The following is a 22,069-nucleotide window of genomic DNA, read 5'->3' on the forward strand; positions in this document are numbered from 1 at the left end:
TGATACTGCATATAGTTTTGTAATGAGAGCCCCGTCGAGTTTCACCAGGTAGTATCATCTACATGAAAACTCCAATAAAATATTCACAAGGCCTTCCAAGTTTATCAACATAACGCAAGCAAAGAGCTTGTTGTTCTTTATGTGATATGTCACTGGACTCATCAGCTAAAATTGCATAGGGCTCATCACCAAGTTCTTCAATTATTTTCTTTCTAGTTTCTATGACACAACAATGAATAATTTGCTTTTATATATCTTGGCTAGTTAAGGTGCAATTACCTAGAGCATTATTCAAGACATACTTGTTCACTTCATCACTATTTCCTGCAAGAAACTTCAAAAGTTCAATGAAATTTCCTTTGTTGCTAGACTCTTCATTTTCATCATGTCCACGAAATGTCAATCCTTGATGCAAAAGAAACTTGATACATCTAAGTGAATATGTCAACCTTTTATTATAAAGATGAAGATCCTCATCAGTCCACTTCTCAATGTGATAATCAATTGCTACCTTGGGATTTATAAAACCAATGTATCTTTCCTGAGCTGCATTATGTGCCATAGAACCACTATGTTTGATAAGTGCTTTGTTTCCTATATTCCAATTATTCCATCCACCAACAATAAATGTATTTGACCCAGTACCCTTCTTGAACAAGTAGCATATAAAGAAAAATGCAGAATCCTTCTTGATACTATATTCAAGCCACTCATGATTATACATCCATACAAAATTGAATTGGCGATCCCTACCTCCAATTTTTCTTGATGGAAAATCATGATTAATAGGTTTGAATCGACCATTAATAATATATGCTCTTCGAATTGCATCTTGATCATTAACATGATAACTTTCAATGGGTTGCCTTTCACCTGGATCATGTGGAAGGCGATTAATGTCATAAACTGGTGACTGTGATGCAGGTGGTTGCAGTGGCAGAGGCGAGGGCACAAGATCCGCGATTTCTTCAACTACCACTCCATCCTGCTCTTGATTTTGTTCTTCCACAATAGTTTCAACTGGAGGTGGGATAGTGTTTGAAGCAGCAATAGCTGCCTTCTTTGCTGCGTGTTTCTGAAAAAGACATGAATATCTCCGCCTCTCTTCATAATTCAACCGTTCTGAAAAAATAATATTTATGTACTGTAAGTATGACAAGTAACTAGACACTATAGCAAAATAAACATGTGTTTTAAGAACATAAGTTTCTTCCAATAAGAAAAAAAAATAGAAGATAGATTAATCTTAAACCTTCCGTGGCCCGTCGCCCATCGCTATCGGAACTGTCGGACAATAATCCATGTGTTAGCAGCGATTAATCTTAAACCTTCCGTAGTCCTGCTTGGGCGCTGCCGCGTGGCCGTCCGGCGTCTGCCCCGCTGCCTGCGCTAGGAGACCTGTAGGCCGCAGTCCTGTCCTGCCTGGGGCTGGGCGCCTGGCCATGCGGCGTGGCGGTGTTCGCCCGCGCCCCGTGCCACAGCACCAGAGCCCAGAAGAATCACGAAGGCCGCAGTCCGCAGAGGGCAAAGGCGCAGACTGCCGCAGTGCCGCTGTCGGAGTTCGGACCAAATTGGAACGTGAATCGATAGGTCACGGGCGAGCGAAGCGGAACTGCGGAAGGCGAAGCATATCGTATTCGTATCGACGGGCGCGTCGTTTTTGGCTCCGCGCCTCCGCGAGGTGCGCCGTGCGTGCTAGGCCCAGGCGGCCAGGCCAGGCTTACTTCGTACACCAACACCAATACACCGACTACTCATCAGCTCGGCCCAGCCCGGCATACCCTGTAGATCTGCCCATGAGTACCAGTTGTGCAACCGGTATTGCTACTTCGGTACTATAGGGAGGCATGTAGTATCGGATCAAATAACCAGTACTAAAGGGGTATTAAAAAAATAAAAAAAAATCCCACTGGCCTGAGCTCGAGCCGCACCTCGCCTGAGCCCGAGCCCAGCCCGCCAACGCCCGTATCCAGGCTCGCCATCGCCCCCCACAGCCGTGCCCGCCATCGCCCCCCTCCTCTCCCGACCGCGCCCGCCGTCGTGGCCTGCAACCCGCGCTACCAAACCTTACCTTGCGCGCCGCCACCTCACCTCACCTTGCCACTGCTGCTCACTGCCGGTGAGGGGAGAGCGGGCGGGGGGGAGGCAGAGGAGGTGCCAACCAGCCTCGAGAGTAGGAAGTAGAGGGAGGGAGGAAGGGAGGGAGGTGGCGGCCGTCGTCGGGGAGGGAGGGGCCGGCCATCGTCACCGGGTGGAGCTGAGAGTGGAGGGGAGAGGGAGAGGGCGGAGAGGAGAGGGAGAGGGGAGGGGGTCGGGAAGATAAGGTTGGGAACTCCTTTAGTACTGGTTGGGAGCTCCGACCGGTAGTAATGGTCACCTATTAGTATCGGGTGGAGCCTGCATCTCGTACTAATGTCCCTGAGAGCCTTAAGTACCTTAAGTACCGGGTGGAGGCTCCACCCGGTACTAATGGGTGACCTTTAGTACCGGGTGGAGTTCCCAACCGGTACTAAATAGAGTCACGGGGGTCTCCTAGAAAACTAGCCGTTAGGCTCAGTACTAATGTTCACATTAGTACCGGGTCAAAAATCAACCGGTACTAAAGGTTAGGACCAATGCTCAATTTTACTGTAGTGTCCAACGAAGAAGGTATCTATAACTCTATATTAAAGCTCCTAGCTTAGGCGATTTCTCAGGGCACGAGGTACTGTAGCATTCTTTGTCAAGACACTGACATGTGGGCCAGCAGAGATCGGGATCATCTAGGTGTTCTTAAGATATTGAATCTTCTGAAACATCTAGCGACAATAACAGGTGTACAAACATCTAGCGACTACTTCTCAGAGCACCTACTGTATATAGATAATTAAAAAGTCAGTTCATTAATAACCCCATCAGATATCTAAAGAAACTCTACTTCCTCGGTTCCTCGCCATTGTCGCCATCAGTCTTGACATCGTCGCTTCCCTTTCCCCCGTCAGCACACACGTTGTCGCCTCCTCCCTGTCAAAATCCCTTAGAAACAATGATTTCGGTAAATTCCCTTACCACCCGTACACACATTTCCATAAATTTTGTCCCAAAAAAATATTAATATTGTTATATATTTCAACACCTTTCATCAGCCACCAACAACCACGAATGTCTCAACCAGTGAAGCAGCATACTTGCAAGATGACCTTCCATCACCTTTCAAAGTCAAATCAAGGTAACTTTTAATAAACATTAATTAACATATATGACTGATTGCATTCCTATGTTCTCAATCCATAATTTTAATTCTTTCTGCCTTTCTGCCACACGTACAGTTCACCCCTGATAAAGAAGAAACACAAAGGGTCAGAAGAAACTTTAAGTGAATTCAAGAAAGAACAATCGAAATAATGCAACCATATACTTTCCAAACTCCTACTTTTGTTACCAACCTATTATCACAACTCTTCGACTAAGTCTTATACTCTATCAACTGTATTTCTATGAACCATACTTTCATGTATTAAATACCCGTGCCATATACTTGAAATATCCTTAACAGTTCTTTTGCAATAGTCCTATTTTATGTATATGGATACAACCATATGGAAATGCGGCATCCGGAAAAAAAAATTCAAGAACAGAATTATGGGTGGCGCAGCGTAGCGCGCATATCCGCCTAGTATGTCTATATAATGTTTATCCTTGGTTGATTTACACAGACGCATCAGCATATATATAGTGTTTGTTCCTGGTTATTTTGTGCGCAATGGAATGTAAGGCTTTAACCGGATATTTGAACATGAATAATGAGCTTTCAGACCGTATATCCGGCCGCTGCAGGTAGGTTTATCTGGCTTTGATTCTCAAACCGTATATACTCGATCGGTTGCACGGTAAAACACGGCTGAAATTGCCCTAAATTTACTCGTAAACACGATACACCTTAGCCAAGAAAATCAAGTGAGGAACTGTAGCTAGTAGTAGTCGAAGAAGTAGAAGTAGAAAGTGTGGTGCTTTAAATTACCTATTGATACTCTTTAATTTTTTTTACATCTTTTAACATTAGGCCAGGACTTTCGGTCGTGTAGGGTCGATGCTCGGTCGTCTTCGTACCGATGCACTACATATTTAATTACATGCAATAATAAGAGCGTAACTTTTAATTTTTATCCCAAGTAATAAACAACTGACTTTGTGAAAAAAAACAAGCACATATATGTTAACCAAACGTCAAACATAAGAACAGAACTACTGCACTTTAAAATATCCAATTTAGAAGTGTTCTAAATATAATATTCAAAACAAGGCATTTATTTACAACCACAGTTAGAATTTCTGTAAGCATAATAATACCATTTGCCATTTTTGAATTTATATATGCCAGTCAAACTTTTAAACTCTAACCATTAATATGTAAATAGTCAGTTATTATAATATCGCTAGCGTACGTATAGGCGGGTTTAGGGTACGTATAGGTATGCGCGCTTGCTTGTGTAGTGTGGTTGTATAGGCATACATACATACAGATATATATATATATATATATATATATATATATATATATATCATGAATTAGCATTTTGAAAACCTTGACTGTACACCGTACGTCCATGCGTTTGTTGGGATTGGACGGCCATGCTCATCGCAAGAATCCGCGGAGGACGACGGCCAAAAGATACGCCCCAGGTATAGTGTAGTCGTAGTATATGCTCACAAAAGATACCTGGGACGGCCGGCGGCACCTGTCTCAGTTTCTTTCTCACAAACACCAGTGTCCGGTGACCGGCATGCACACACATGTCCGGTATACTGCTGATGGTAATGCAAGCGGCAGCAGCTGTATACTACAAATGGTAGGGCAGCAATTGCAGCTACTTGCAAAGGGCAAAATTTGGCGAGGACGAAACCCCTGGAAGGAGGCATATACTTTGTTTTTGTACGGGCCCGAGTCTCGGGTTATGTGCAGCCATCGTCGGCTTCTAGTTCCCTCCGTCGATGAATGTGTTGTGCAGCCATAGAAACTTCAGACTGCTGCTACGTAGTTTACGTGCACGGCCAATCAGCGATGCACACGCCGTGCTTATCGATCTCTGCATGCAATATTCTTCGCCCCTCCCTTTATCTCCCTAGCTTGTCTTCCATCTCTCCCTGTACCGTATATTTTTTTTATTTCTTTACAAAATCTAATAAAAAGGTGGACACTCTAATAGCACTTACTTTCCTATCACCATTAAAACGACGCTGCAACCAAAATTGGACAAACTTGGCGAGGACGAAACCCTGGAAGGAGCTAGGCATTTTTTATACGGACTCAGAGGTACGTGCAGCCATCGTCATCTTCTTCAACCTACAGCATGCATATGGTGACTCAGCTAAGCTTCCTCCCTCCATTGATGGATGTCTGTAGCGTGGAAAGTTCAAACTACCGCTACTTTACGGAGCACAGGTGACACCCACAAACGCCAAGATCTCTCTGACCCTCTGGTCGCTTCCGCTCACGTGGTCACACCCAATCAGCGCTCCCCACGTACGCCGTGCTTATCTCTGCATGCCCCGTCCTTGAATACTCTCTCTCTCTCTCTCTGACTCTCTCTCTCCTCTTCACTATTTATTATAGGTGTGCACAGACACAATCACACAACACTGCAGCACGTCGTCAGATTAGGAAGTATAGCAAGAGTCTCTCTCATTGGCTGAGTGTTGTAGATGTTACCAGATATGGAGATGACAATGAACAGCCAAGGTTCTGGCCTAGCCCACTACTATTGCCCCGGTTCCGGCGGCGCCGGCGCCGAGGGCTTTCTCGGCATGTTCGGCGATCGCCACTCCTCGTACGTTAGCTGCTCTCGTGATCCAAAATACAATACATCCTTTTTCTATATATAGCCTACGTGACTACGTGTGCATGCTTGAAGAGAAAAGATCATGATCGCCTCCCACACGTGCTAATGCATGTGTCTCTTGAATCTGTCGCAGTGGTGATCTCTTTGATCTGGTGCGGCAAGGAGGAGCTGGAGGCGGCAGCGGCATGGATGACGATGTGCAGCCCAGCCACCTCCCGTCGTCGTCGGCCGCGCCGCCGCCTTCGGAGCACGAGATGGCGGCGTGGCTTTACACGATTGTCCGGGGCGACGAGCTTGTCTTCACTGGCAACGACGGCCACCCCGGCGACCTTGCCGGCCATGCGGCGGCGGTGGACGATCAGCAAGCGGCCCCGGTCAAGGAGGCGGCGGGTGACAAGAGAGAGAAGGTGGATGATCAGCAAGCGGCGGACCACAAGAGGGAACACAAGCTTCACAAGACGGAAGAGAAGTTCTGCGCCGAGGTACGTATGCATGTGTATCATATCTAAAAGAACGTATGTGCGCGTGTGTCTATTGATACCATATTAGCTAATTTTGTTAAGTCAAATTTAACTTTTGTGACCAATAGAAATTTTAGGAGATTAGTAGGCTTGATTTATTTTGCGAAACTCTAATACAGGCGCCATAGACATACGCACACTCCGTATGAACGCCCTCACACACACCTAGTGCCTCTGAAGGACTGAGACGATCATATCTTAAGATTGACGAATTCTACCTAACTGTCAACAGCCCGACAGTAAAAGAATAGCTAACCGTAACTTGCATGGTGTAGATTTCAAGACATGACTCAGGTTGTATTATTGCTTGATCAATGGTAACTGTTTGTTCTTTCCCATGCTAATAGTCTAATATTGAGCAGTATATATTAATCATGTTCGTGGGACATGCCTAGGGTATATGTGTGATAATAGGCTCGACGATTTCCTTATTATATTACTATGCGTGAGGGTTCAGGTTATATGTGTGCATTTTTCTCCTCAATCTGTACCTCAGCTAAAATACCTTTTTTCACAATTTTTATTAACTATTTTGCTCCCTATTTTGAATGGAACCGAACTACTAATTTTCCTTATTTTTAACTTTGAATTAAACTATTTATTTAATGTATTTAAATACATCATTTGGTTTAAGTTGTATTTACTATTCTCATTTCTTTATTTAGGTATTTTTCCCCAACCCATGGAATCAAACTAATATATTTTAATTATTTTTGATTTAAATATTTATTATTTGTGTTTGACATGGGTTCCAATATTTTTTCCTTACTTTTCTCGAATTTAACTATTCCTTGGTTTCCTATTTGATTTGGTTTGGACTGTTAGATGATCATATATAATTAACAGTCATTGGTCTAGACTCTGTTTTAATGATAATTTGAATAGATGTGTGATTTCATCAGTCAAGTGTATTATTCTGACCGGTGGATTTGTCTCACAGGACTCAGCAAGCTTCTGGCTGAGGAAGAAGATAACGGGAGGGGCAAGGAAGTCTCACAACGCAGAAACCCACAACCTGACAGAAAAGGTAGTGAAGCGCGCGCGCACATGTATAATATAATCACCGATAGATACGTTGTATTCTTTTTATTTGTACCCTCCGTTCCGTTCCAAATAATGTTAGTCGTTTTGATATTTTTCATATAGATTTTGTTGTGATACGGAGACATAACATTAGCAGAAAAACGACATTCCATCTTCAACAAAAATCTTGGTTATTTTTGGACCCGAGACTAAAACCTCTTTAGTCCTGGTTGATGTTACCAACCAGAATTAAAGGTGAATGTGTTGTGCAGCCATAGAAACTTCAGACTGCTGCTACGTAGTTTACGTGCACGGCCAATCAGCGATGCACACGCCGTGCTTATCGATCTCTGCATGCAATATTCTTCGCCCCTCCCTTTATCTCCCTAGCTTGTCTTCCATCTCTCCCTGTACCGTATATTTTTTTTATTTCTTTACAAAATCTAATAAAAAGGTGGACACTCTAATAGCACTTACTTTCCTATCACCATTAAAACGACGCTGCAACCAAAATTGGACAAACTTGGCGAGGACGAAACCCTGGAAGGAGCTAGGCATTTTTTATACGGACTCAGAGGTACGTGCAGCCATCGTCATCTTCTTCAACCTACAGCATGCATATGGTGACTCAGCTAAGCTTCCTCCCTCCATTGATGGATGTCTGTAGCGTGGAAAGTTCAAACTACCGCTACTTTACGGAGCACAGGTGACACCCACAAACGCCAAGATCTCTCTGACCCTCTGGTCGCTTCCGCTCACGTGGTCACACCCAATCAGCGCTCCCCACGTACGCCGTGCTTATCTCTGCATGCCCCGTCCTTGAATACTCTCTCTCTCTCTCTCTGACTCTCTCTCTCCTCTTCACTATTTATTATAGGTGTGCACAGACACAATCACACAACACTGCAGCACGTCGTCAGATTAGGAAGTATAGCAAGAGTCTCTCTCATTGGCTGAGTGTTGTAGATGTTACCAGATATGGAGATGACAATGAACAGCCAAGGTTCTGGCCTAGCCCACTACTATTGCCCCGGTTCCGGCGGCGCCGGCGCCGAGGGCTTTCTCGGCATGTTCGGCGATCGCCACTCCTCGTACGTTAGCTGCTCTCGTGATCCAAAATACAATACATCCTTTTTCTATATATAGCCTACGTGACTACGTGTGCATGCTTGAAGAGAAAAGATCATGATCGCCTCCCACACGTGCTAATGCATGTGTCTCTTGAATCTGTCGCAGTGGTGATCTCTTTGATCTGGTGCGGCAAGGAGGAGCTGGAGGCGGCAGCGGCATGGATGACGATGTGCAGCCCAGCCACCTCCCGTCGTCGTCGGCCGCGCCGCCGCCTTCGGAGCACGAGATGGCGGCGTGGCTTTACACGATTGTCCGGGGCGACGAGCTTGTCTTCACTGGCAACGACGGCCACCCCGGCGACCTTGCCGGCCATGCGGCGGCGGTGGACGATCAGCAAGCGGCCCCGGTCAAGGAGGCGGCGGGTGACAAGAGAGAGAAGGTGGATGATCAGCAAGCGGCGGACCACAAGAGGGAACACAAGCTTCACAAGACGGAAGAGAAGTTCTGCGCCGAGGTACGTATGCATGTGTATCATATCTAAAAGAACGTATGTGCGCGTGTGTCTATTGATACCATATTAGCTAATTTTGTTAAGTCAAATTTAACTTTTGTGACCAATAGAAATTTTAGGAGATTAGTAGGCTTGATTTATTTTGCGAAACTCTAATACAGGCGCCATAGACATACGCACACTCCGTATGAACGCCCTCACACACACCTAGTGCCTCTGAAGGACTGAGACGATCATATCTTAAGATTGACGAATTCTACCTAACTGTCAACAGCCCGACAGTAAAAGAATAGCTAACCGTAACTTGCATGGTGTAGATTTCAAGACATGACTCAGGTTGTATTATTGCTTGATCAATGGTAACTGTTTGTTCTTTCCCATGCTAATAGTCTAATATTGAGCAGTATATATTAATCATGTTCGTGGGACATGCCTAGGGTATATGTGTGATAATAGGCTCGACGATTTCCTTATTATATTACTATGCGTGAGGGTTCAGGTTATATGTGTGCATTTTTCTCCTCAATCTGTACCTCAGCTAAAATACCTTTTTTCACAATTTTTATTAACTATTTTGCTCCCTATTTTGAATGGAACCGAACTACTAATTTTCCTTATTTTTAACTTTGAATTAAACTATTTATTTAATGTATTTAAATACATCATTTGGTTTAAGTTGTATTTACTATTCTCATTTCTTTATTTAGGTATTTTTCCCCAACCCATGGAATCAAACTAATATATTTTAATTATTTTTGATTTAAATATTTATTATTTGTGTTTGACATGGGTTCCAATATTTTTTCCTTACTTTTCTCGAATTTAACTATTCCTTGGTTTCCTATTTGATTTGGTTTGGACTGTTAGATGATCATATATAATTAACAGTCATTGGTCTAGACTCTGTTTTAATGATAATTTGAATAGATGTGTGATTTCATCAGTCAAGTGTATTATTCTGACCGGTGGATTTGTCTCACAGGACTCAGCAAGCTTCTGGCTGAGGAAGAAGATAACGGGAGGGGCAAGGAAGTCTCACAACGCAGAAACCCACAACCTGACAGAAAAGGTAGTGAAGCGCGCGCGCACATGTATAATATAATCACCGATAGATACGTTGTATTCTTTTTATTTGTACCCTCCGTTCCGTTCCAAATAATGTTAGTCGTTTTGATATTTTTCATATAGATTTTGTTGTGATACGGAGACATAACATTAGCAGAAAAACGACATTCCATCTTCAACAAAAATCTTGGTTATTTTTGGACCCGAGACTAAAACCTCTTTAGTCCTGGTTGATGTTACCAACCAGAATTAAAGGTGAATGTGTTGTGCAGCCATAGAAACTTCAGACTGCTGCTACGTAGTTTACGTGCACGGCCAATCAGCGATGCACACGCCGTGCTTATCGATCTCTGCATGCAATATTCTTCGCCCCTCCCTTTATCTCCCTAGCTTGTCTTCCATCTCTCCCTGTACCGTATATTTTTTTTATTTCTTTACAAAATCTAATAAAAAGGTGGACACTCTAATAGCACTTACTTTCCTATCACCATTAAAACGACGCTGCAACCAAAATTGGACAAACTTGGCGAGGACGAAACCCTGGAAGGAGCTAGGCATTTTTTATACGGACTCAGAGGTACGTGCAGCCATCGTCATCTTCTTCAACCTACAGCATGCATATGGTGACTCAGCTAAGCTTCCTCCCTCCATTGATGGATGTCTGTAGCGTGGAAAGTTCAAACTACCGCTACTTTACGGAGCACAGGTGACACCCACAAACGCCAAGATCTCTCTGACCCTCTGGTCGCTTCCGCTCACGTGGTCACACCCAATCAGCGCTCCCCACGTACGCCGTGCTTATCTCTGCATGCCCCGTCCTTGAATACTCTCTCTCTCTCTCTGACTCTCTCTCTCCTCTTCACTATTTATTATAGGTGTGCACAGACACAATCACACAACACTGCAGCACGTCGTCAGATTAGGAAGTATAGCAAGAGTCTCTCTCATTGGCTGAGTGTTGTAGATGTTACCAGATATGGAGATGACAATGAACAGCCAAGGTTCTGGCCTAGCCCACTACTATTGCCCCGGTTCCGGCGGCGCCGGCGCCGAGGGCTTTCTCGGCATGTTCGGCGATCGCCACTCCTCGTACGTTAGCTGCTCTCGTGATCCAAAATACAATACATCCTTTTTCTATATATAGCCTACGTGACTACGTGTGCATGCTTGAAGAGAAAAGATCATGATCGCCTCCCACACGTGCTAATGCATGTGTCTCTTGAATCTGTCGCAGTGGTGATCTCTTTGATCTGGTGCGGCAAGGAGGAGCTGGAGGCGGCAGCGGCATGGATGACGATGTGCAGCCCAGCCACCTCCCGTCGTCGTCGGCCGCGCCGCCGCCTTCGGAGCACGAGATGGCGGCGTGGCTTTACACGATTGTCCGGGGCGACGAGCTTGTCTTCACTGGCAACGACGGCCACCCCGGCGACCTTGCCGGCCATGCGGCGGCGGTGGACGATCAGCAAGCGGCCCCGGTCAAGGAGGCGGCGGGTGACAAGAGAGAGAAGGTGGATGATCAGCAAGCGGCGGACCACAAGAGGGAACACAAGCTTCACAAGACGGAAGAGAAGTTCTGCGCCGAGGTACGTATGCATGTGTATCATATCTAAAAGAACGTATGTGCGCGTGTGTCTATTGATACCATATTAGCTAATTTTGTTAAGTCAAATTTAACTTTTGTGACCAATAGAAATTTTAGGAGATTAGTAGGCTTGATTTATTTTGCGAAACTCTAATACAGGCGCCATAGACATACGCACACTCCGTATGAACGCCCTCACACACACCTAGTGCCTCTGAAGGACTGAGACGATCATATCTTAAGATTGACGAATTCTACCTAACTGTCAACAGCCCGACAGTAAAAGAATAGCTAACCGTAACTTGCATGGTGTAGATTTCAAGACATGACTCAGGTTGTATTATTGCTTGATCAATGGTAACTGTTTGTTCTTTCCCATGCTAATAGTCTAATATTGAGCAGTATATATTAATCATGTTCGTGGGACATGCCTAGGGTATATGTGTGATAATAGGCTCGACGATTTCCTTATTATATTACTATGCGTGAGGGTTCAGGTTATATGTGTGCATTTTTCTCCTCAATCTGTACCTCAGCTAAAATACCTTTTTTCACAATTTTTATTAACTATTTTGCTCCCTATTTTGAATGGAACCGAACTACTAATTTTCCTTATTTTTAACTTTGAATTAAACTATTTATTTAATGTATTTAAATACATCATTTGGTTTAAGTTGTATTTACTATTCTCATTTCTTTATTTAGGTATTTTTCCCCAACCCATGGAATCAAACTAATATATTTTAATTATTTTTGATTTAAATATTTATTATTTGTGTTTGACATGGGTTCCAATATTTTTTCCTTACTTTTCTCGAATTTAACTATTCCTTGGTTTCCTATTTGATTTGGTTTGGACTGTTAGATGATCATATATAATTAACAGTCATTGGTCTAGACTCTGTTTTAATGATAATTTGAATAGATGTGTGATTTCATCAGTCAAGTGTATTATTCTGACCGGTGGATTTGTCTCACAGGACTCAGCAAGCTTCTGGCTGAGGAAGAAGATAACGGGAGGGGCAAGGAAGTCTCACAACGCAGAAACCCACAACCTGACAGAAAAGGTAGTGAAGCGCGCGCGCACATGTATAATATAATCACCGATAGATACGTTGTATTCTTTTTATTTGTACCCTCCGTTCCGTTCCAAATAATGTTAGTCGTTTTGATATTTTTCATATAGATTTTGTTGTGATACGGAGACATAACATTAGCAGAAAAACGACATTCCATCTTCAATAAAAATCTTGGTTATTTTTGGACCCGAGACTAAAACCTCTTTAGTCCTGGTTGATGTTACCAACCAGAATTAAAGGTGAATGTGTTGTGCAGCCATAGAAACTTCAGACTGCTGCTACGTAGTTTACGTGCACGGCCAATCAGCGATGCACACGCCGTGCTTATCGATCTCTGCATGCAATATTCTTCGCCCCTCCCTTTATCTCCCTAGCTTGTCTTCCATCTCTCCCTGTACCGTATATTTTTTTTATTTCTTTACAAAATCTAATAAAAAGGTGGACACTCTAATAGCACTTACTTTCCTATCACCATTAAAACGACGCTGCAACCAAAATTGGACAAACTTGGCGAGGACGAAACCCTGGAAGGAGCTAGGCATTTTTTATACGGACTCAGAGGTACGTGCAGCCATCGTCATCTTCTTCAACCTACAGCATGCATATGGTGACTCAGCTAAGCTTCCTCCCTCCATTGATGGATGTCTGTAGCGTGGAAAGTTCAAACTACCGCTACTTTACGGAGCACAGGTGACACCCACAAACGCCAAGATCTCTCTGACCCTCTGGTCGCTTCCGCTCACGTGGTCACACCCAATCAGCGCTCCCCACGTACGCCGTGCTTATCTCTGCATGCCCCGTCCTTGAATACTCTCTCTCTCTCTCTCTGACTCTCTCTCTCCTCTTCACTATTTATTATAGGTGTGCACAGACACAATCACACAACACTGCAGCACGTCGTCAGATTAGGAAGTATAGCAAGAGTCTCTCTCATTGGCTGAGTGTTGTAGATGTTACCAGATATGGAGATGACAATGAACAGCCAAGGTTCTGGCCTAGCCCACTACTATTGCCCCGGTTCCGGCGGCGCCGGCGCCGAGGGCTTTCTCGGCATGTTCGGCGATCGCCACTCCTCGTACGTTAGCTGCTCTCGTGATCCAAAATACAATACATCCTTTTTCTATATATAGCCTACGTGACTACGTGTGCATGCTTGAAGAGAAAAGATCATGATCGCCTCCCACACGTGCTAATGCATGTGTCTCTTGAATCTGTCGCAGTGGTGATCTCTTTGATCTGGTGCGGCAAGGAGGAGCTGGAGGCGGCAGCGGCATGGATGACGATGTGCAGCCCAGCCACCTCCCGTCGTCGTCGGCCGCGCCGCCGCCTTCGGAGCACGAGATGGCGGCGTGGCTTTACACGATTGTCCGGGGCGACGAGCTTGTCTTCACTGGCAACGACGGCCACCCCGGCGACCTTGCCGGCCATGCGGCGGCGGTGGACGATCAGCAAGCGGCCCCGGTCAAGGAGGCGGCGGGTGACAAGAGAGAGAAGGTGGATGATCAGCAAGCGGCGGACCACAAGAGGGAACACAAGCTTCACAAGACGGAAGAGAAGTTCTGCGCCGAGGTACGTATGCATGTGTATCATATCTAAAAGAACGTATGTGCGCGTGTGTCTATTGATACCATATTAGCTAATTTTGTTAAGTCAAATTTAACTTTTGTGACCAATAGAAATTTTAGGAGATTAGTAGGCTTGATTTATTTTGCGAAACTCTAATACAGGCGCCATAGACATACGCACACTCCGTATGAACGCCCTCACACACACCTAGTGCCTCTGAAGGACTGAGACGATCATATCTTAAGATTGACGAATTCTACCTAACTGTCAACAGCCCGACAGTAAAAGAATAGCTAACCGTAACTTGCATGGTGTAGATTTCAAGACATGACTCAGGTTGTATTATTGCTTGATCAATGGTAACTGTTTGTTCTTTCCCATGCTAATAGTCTAATATTGAGCAGTATATATTAATCATGTTCGTGGGACATGCCTAGGGTATATGTGTGATAATAGGCTCGACGATTTCCTTATTATATTACTATGCGTGAGGGTTCAGGTTATATGTGTGCATTTTTCTCCTCAATCTGTACCTCAGCTAAAATACCTTTTTTCACAATTTTTATTAACTATTTTGCTCCCTATTTTGAATGGAACCGAACTACTAATTTTCCTTATTTTTAACTTTGAATTAAACTATTTATTTAATGTATTTAAATACATCATTTGGTTTAAGTTGTATTTACTATTCTCATTTCTTTATTTAGGTATTTTTCCCCAACCCATGGAATCAAACTAATATATTTTAATTATTTTTGATTTAAATATTTATTATTTGTGTTTGACATGGGTTCCAATATTTTTTCCTTACTTTTCTCGAATTTAACTATTCCTTGGTTTCCTATTTGATTTGGTTTGGACTGTTAGATGATCATATATAATTAACAGTCATTGGTCTAGACTCTGTTTTAATGATAATTTGAATAGATGTGTGATTTCATCAGTCAAGTGTATTATTCTGACCGGTGGATTTGTCTCACAGGACTCAGCAAGCTTCTGGCTGAGGAAGAAGATAACGGGAGGGGCAAGGAAGTCTCACAACGCAGAAACCCACAACCTGACAGAAAAGGTAGTGAAGCGCGCGCGCACATGTATAATATAATCACCGATAGATACGTTGTATTCTTTTTATTTGTACCCTCCGTTCCGTTCCAAATAATGTTAGTCGTTTTGATATTTTTCATATAGATTTTGTTGTGATACGGAGACATAACATTAGCAGAAAAACGACATTCCATCTTCAACAAAAATCTTGGTTATTTTTGGACCCGAGACTAAAACCTCTTTAGTCCTGGTTGATGTTACCAACCAGAATTAAAGGTGAATGTGTTGTGCAGCCATAGAAACTTCAGACTGCTGCTACGTAGTTTACGTGCACGGCCAATCAGCGATGCACACGCCGTGCTTATCGATCTCTGCATGCAATATTCTTCGCCCCTCCCTTTATCTCCCTAGCTTGTCTTCCATCTCTCCCTGTACCGTATATTTTTTTATTTCTTTACAAAATCTAATAAAAAGGTGGACACTCTAATAGCACTTACTTTCCTATCACCATTAAAACGACGCTGCAACCAAAATTGGACAAACTTGGCGAGGACGAAACCCTGGAAGGAGCTAGGCATTTTTTATACGGACTCAGAGGTACGTGCAGCCATCGTCATCTTCTTCAACCTACAGCATGCATATGGTGACTCAGCTAAGCTTCCTCCCTCCATTGATGGATGTCTGTAGCGTGGAAAGTTCAAACTACCGCTACTTTACGGAGCACAGGTGACACCCACAAACGCCAAGATCTCTCTGACCCTCTGGTCGCTTCCGCTCACGTGGTCACACCCAATCAGCGCTCCCCACGTACGCCGTGCTTATCTCTGCATGCCCCGTCCTTGAATACTCTCTCTCTCTCTCTGACTCTCTCTCTCCTCTTCACTATTTATTATAGGTGTGCACAGACACAATCACACAACACTGCAGCACGTCGTCAGATTAGGAAGTATAGCAAGAGTCTCTCTCATTGGCTGAGTGTTGTAGATGTTACCAGATATGGAGATGACAATGAACAGCCAAGGTTCTGGCCTAGCCCACTACTATTGCCCCGGTTCCGGCGGCGCCGGCGCCGAGGGCTTTCTCGGCATGTTCGGCGATCGCCACTCCTCGTACGTTAGCTGCTCTCGTGATCCAAAATACAATACATCCTTTTTCTATATATAGCCTACGTGACTACGTGTGCATGCTTGAAGAGAAAAGATCATGATCGCCTCCCACACGTGCTAATGCATGTGTCTCTTGAATCTGTCGCAGTGGTGATCTCTTTGATCTGGTGCGGCAAGGAGGAGCTGGAGGCGGCAGCGGCATGGATGACGATGTGCAGCCCAGCCACCTCCCGTCGTCGTCGGCCGCGCCGCCGCCTTCGGAGCACGAGATGGCGGCGTGGCTTTACACGATTGTCCGGGGCGACGAGCTTGTCTTCACTGGCAACGACGGCCACCCCGGCGACCTTGCCGGCCATGCGGCGGCGGTGGACGATCAGCAAGCGGCCCCGGTCAAGGAGGCGGCGGGTGACAAGAGAGAGAAGGTGGATGATCAGCAAGCGGCGGACCACAAGAGGGAACACAAGCTTCACAAGACGGAAGAGAAGTTCTGCGCCGAGGTACGTATGCATGTGTATCATATCTAAAAGAACGTATGTGCGCGTGTGTCTATTGATACCATATTAGCTAATTTTGTTAAGTCAAATTTAACTTTTGTGACCAATAGAAATTTTAGGAGATTAGTAGGCTTGATTTATTTTGCGAAACTCTAATACAGGCGCCATAGACATACGCACACTCCGTATGAACGCCCTCACACACACCTAGTGCCTCTGAAGGACTGAGACGATCATATCTTAAGATTGACGAATTCTACCTAACTGTCAACAGCCCGACAGTAAAAGAATAGCTAACCGTAACTTGCATGGTGTAGATTTCAAGACATGACTCAGGTTGTATTATTGCTTGATCAATGGTAACTGTTTGTTCTTTCCCATGCTAATAGTCTAATATTGAGCAGTATATATTAATCATGTTCGTGGGACATGCCTAGGGTATATGTGTGATAATAGGCTCGACGATTTCCTTATTATATTACTATGCGTGAGGGTTCAGGTTATATGTGTGCATTTTTCTCCTCAATCTGTACCTCAGCTAAAATACCTTTTTTCACAATTTTTATTAACTATTTTGCTCCCTATTTTGAATGGAACCGAACTACTAATTTTCCTTATTTTTAACTTTGAATTAAACTATTTATTTAATGTATTTAAATACATCATTTGGTTTAAGTTGTATTTACTATTCTCATTTCTTTATTTAGGTATTTTTCCCCAACCCATGGAATCAAACTAATATATTTTAATTATTTTTGATTTAAATATTTATTATTTGTGTTTGACATGGGTTCCAATATTTTTTCCTTACTTTTCTCGAATTTAACTATTCCTTGGTTTCCTATTTGATTTGGTTTGGACTGTTAGATGATCATATATAATTAACAGTCATTGGTCTAGACTCTGTTTTAATGATAATTTGAATAGATGTGTGATTTCATCAGTCAAGTGTATTATTCTGACCGGTGGATTTGTCTCACAGGACTCAGCAAGCTTCTGGCTGAGGAAGAAGATAACGGGAGGGGCAAGGAAGTCTCACAACGCAGAAACCCACAACCTGACAGAAAAGGTAGTGAAGCGCGCGCGCACATGTATAATATAATCACCGATAGATACGTTGTATTCTTTTTATTTGTACCCTCCGTTCCGTTCCAAATAATGTTAGTCGTTTTGATATTTTTCATATAGATTTTGTTGTGATACGGAGACATAACATTAGCAGAAAAACGACATTCCATCTTCAACAAAAATCTTGGTTATTTTTGGACCCGAGACTAAAACCTCTTTAGTCCTGGTTGATGTTACCAACCAGAATTAAAGGTGAATGTGTTGTGCAGCCATAGAAACTTCAGACTGCTGCTACGTAGTTTACGTGCACGGCCAATCAGCGATGCACACGCCGTGCTTATCGATCTCTGCATGCAATATTCTTCGCCCCTCCCTTTATCTCCCTAGCTTGTCTTCCATCTCTCCCTGTACCGTATATTTTTTTTATTTCTTTACAAAATCTAATAAAAAGGTGGACACTCTAATAGCACTTACTTTCCTATCACCATTAAAACGACGCTGCAACCAAAATTGGACAAACTTGGCGAGGACGAAACCCTGGAAGGAGCTAGGCATTTTTTATACGGACTCAGAGGTACGTGCAGCCATCGTCATCTTCTTCAACCTACAGCATGCATATGGTGACTCAGCTAAGCTTCCTCCCTCCATTGATGGATGTCTGTAGCGTGGAAAGTTCAAACTACCGCTACTTTACGGAGCACAGGTGACACCCACAAACGCCAAGATCTCTCTGACCCTCTGGTCGCTTCCGCTCACGTGGTCACACCCAATCAGCGCTCCCCACGTACGCCGTGCTTATCTCTGCATGCCCCGTCCTTGAATACTCTCTCTCTCTCTCTGACTCTCTCTCTCCTCTTCACTATTTATTATAGGTGTGCACAGACACAATCACACAACACTGCAGCACGTCGTCAGATTAGGAAGTATAGCAAGAGTCTCTCTCATTGGCTGAGTGTTGTAGATGTTACCAGATATGGAGATGACAATGAACAGCCAAGGTTCTGGCCTAGCCCACTACTATTGCCCCGGTTCCGGCGGCGCCGGCGCCGAGGGCTTTCTCGGCATGTTCGGCGATCGCCACTCCTCGTACGTTAGCTGCTCTCGTGATCCAAAATACAATACATCCTTTTTCTATATATAGCCTACGTGACTACGTGTGCATGCTTGAAGAGAAAAGATCATGATCGCCTCCCACACGTGCTAATGCATGTGTCTCTTGAATCTGTCGCAGTGGTGATCTCTTTGATCTGGTGCGGCAAGGAGGAGCTGGAGGCGGCAGCGGCATGGATGACGATGTGCAGCCCAGCCACCTCCCGTCGTCGTCGGCCGCGCCGCCGCCTTCGGAGCACGAGATGGCGGCGTGGCTTTACACGATTGTCCGGGGCGACGAGCTTGTCTTCACTGGCAACGACGGCCACCCCGGCGACCTTGCCGGCCATGCGGCGGCGGTGGACGATCAGCAAGCGGCCCCGGTCAAGGAGGCGGCGGGTGACAAGAGAGAGAAGGTGGATGATCAGCAAGCGGCGGACCACAAGAGGGAACACAAGCTTCACAAGACGGAAGAGAAGTTCTGCGCCGAGGTACGTATGCATGTGTATCATATCTAAAAGAACGTATGTGCGCGTGTGTCTATTGATACCATATTAGCTAATTTTGTTAAGTCAAATTTAACTTTTGTGACCAATAGAAATTTTAGGAGATTAGTAGGCTTGATTTATTTTGCGAAACTCTAATACAGGCGCCATAGACATACGCACACTCCGTATGAACGCCCTCACACACACCTAGTGCCTCTGAAGGACTGAGACGATCATATCTTAAGATTGACGAATTCTACCTAACTGTCAACAGCCCGACAGTAAAAGAATAGCTAACCGTAACTTGCATGGTGTAGATTTCAAGACATGACTCAGGTTGTATTATTGCTTGATCAATGGTAACTGTTTGTTCTTTCCCATGCTAATAGTCTAATATTGAGCAGTATATATTAATCATGTTCGTGGGACATGCCTAGGGTATATGTGTGATAATAGGCTCGACGATTTCCTTATTATATTACTATGCGTGAGGGTTCAGGTTATATGTGTGCATTTTTCTCCTCAATCTGTACCTCAGCTAAAATACCTTTTTTCACAATTTTTATTAACTATTTTGCTCCCTATTTTGAATGGAACCGAACTACTAATTTTCCTTATTTTTAACTTTGAATTAAACTATTTATTTAATGTATTTAAATACATCATTTGGTTTAAGTTGTATTTACTATTCTCATTTCTTTATTTAGGTATTTTTCCCCAACCCATGGAATCAAACTAATATATTTTAATTATTTTTGATTTAAATATTTATTATTTGTGTTTGACATGGGTTCCAATATTTTTTCCTTACTTTTCTCGAATTTAACTATTCCTTGGTTTCCTATTTGATTTGGTTTGGACTGTTAGATGATCATATATAATTAACAGTCATTGGTCTAGACTCTGTTTTAATGATAATTTGAATAGATGTGTGATTTCATCAGTCAAGTGTATTATTCTGACCGGTGGATTTGTCTCACAGGACTCAGCAAGCTTCTGGCTGAGGAAGAAGATAACGGGAGGGGCAAGGAAGTCTCACAACGCAGAAACCCACAACCTGACAGAAAAGGTAGTGAAGCGCGCGCGCACATGTATAATATAATCACCGATAGATACGTTGTATTCTTTTTATTTGTACCCTCCGTTCCGTTCCAAATAATGTTAGTCGTTTTGATATTTTTCATATAGATTTTGTTGTGATACGGAGACATAACATTAGCAGAAAAACGACATTCCATCTTCAACAAAAATCTTGGTTATTTTTGGACCCGAGACTAAAACCTCTTTAGTCCTGGTTGATGTTACCAACCAGAATTAAAGGTGAATGTGTTGTGCAGCCATAGAAACTTCAGACTGCTGCTACGTAGTTTACGTGCACGGCCAATCAGCGATGCACACGCCGTGCTTATCGATCTCTGCATGCAATATTCTTCGCCCCTCCCTTTATCTCCCTAGCTTGTCTTCCATCTCTCCCTGTACCGTATATTTTTTTTATTTCTTTACAAAATCTAATAAAAAGGTGGACACTCTAATAGCACTTACTTTCCTATCACCATTAAAACGACGCTGCAACCAAAATTGGACAAACTTGGCGAGGACGAAACCCTGGAAGGAGCTAGGCATTTTTTATACGGACTCAGAGGTACGTGCAGCCATCGTCATCTTCTTCAACCTACAGCATGCATATGGTGACTCAGCTAAGCTTCCTCCCTCCATTGATGGATGTCTGTAGCGTGGAAAGTTCAAACTACCGCTACTTTACGGAGCACAGGTGACACCCACAAACGCCAAGATCTCTCTGACCCTCTGGTCGCTTCCGCTCACGTGGTCACACCCAATCAGCGCTCCCCACGTACGCCGTGCTTATCTCTGCATGCCCCGTCCTTGAATACTCTCTCTCTCTCTCTGACTCTCTCTCTCCTCTTCACTATTTATTATAGGTGTGCACAGACACAATCACACAACACTGCAGCACGTCGTCAGATTAGGAAGTATAGCAAGAGTCTCTCTCATTGGCTGAGTGTTGTAGATGTTACCAGATATGGAGATGACAATGAACAGCCAAGGTTCTGGCCTAGCCCACTACTATTGCCCCGGTTCCGGCGGCGCCGGCGCCGAGGGCTTTCTCGGCATGTTCGGCGATCGCCACTCCTCGTACGTTAGCTGCTCTCGTGATCCAAAATACAATACATCCTTTTTCTATATATAGCCTACGTGACTACGTGTGCATGCTTGAAGAGAAAAGATCATGATCGCCTCCCACACGTGCTAATGCATGTGTCTCTTGAATCTGTCGCAGTGGTGATCTCTTTGATCTGGTGCGGCAAGGAGGAGCTGGAGGCGGCAGCGGCATGGATGACGATGTGCAGCCCAGCCACCTCCCGTCGTCGTCGGCCGCGCCGCCGCCTTCGGAGCACGAGATGGCGGCGTGGCTTTACACGATTGTCCGGGGCGACGAGCTTGTCTTCACTGGCAACGACGGCCACCCCGGCGACCTTGCCGGCCATGCGGCGGCGGTGGACGATCAGCAAGCGGCCCCGGTC

This window comes from Setaria viridis, chromosome 3 (assembly GCF_005286985.2).
Source record: "Setaria viridis chromosome 3, Setaria_viridis_v4.0, whole genome shotgun sequence".
Classification (NCBI taxonomy): Eukaryota; Viridiplantae; Streptophyta; class Magnoliopsida; order Poales; family Poaceae; genus Setaria; species Setaria viridis.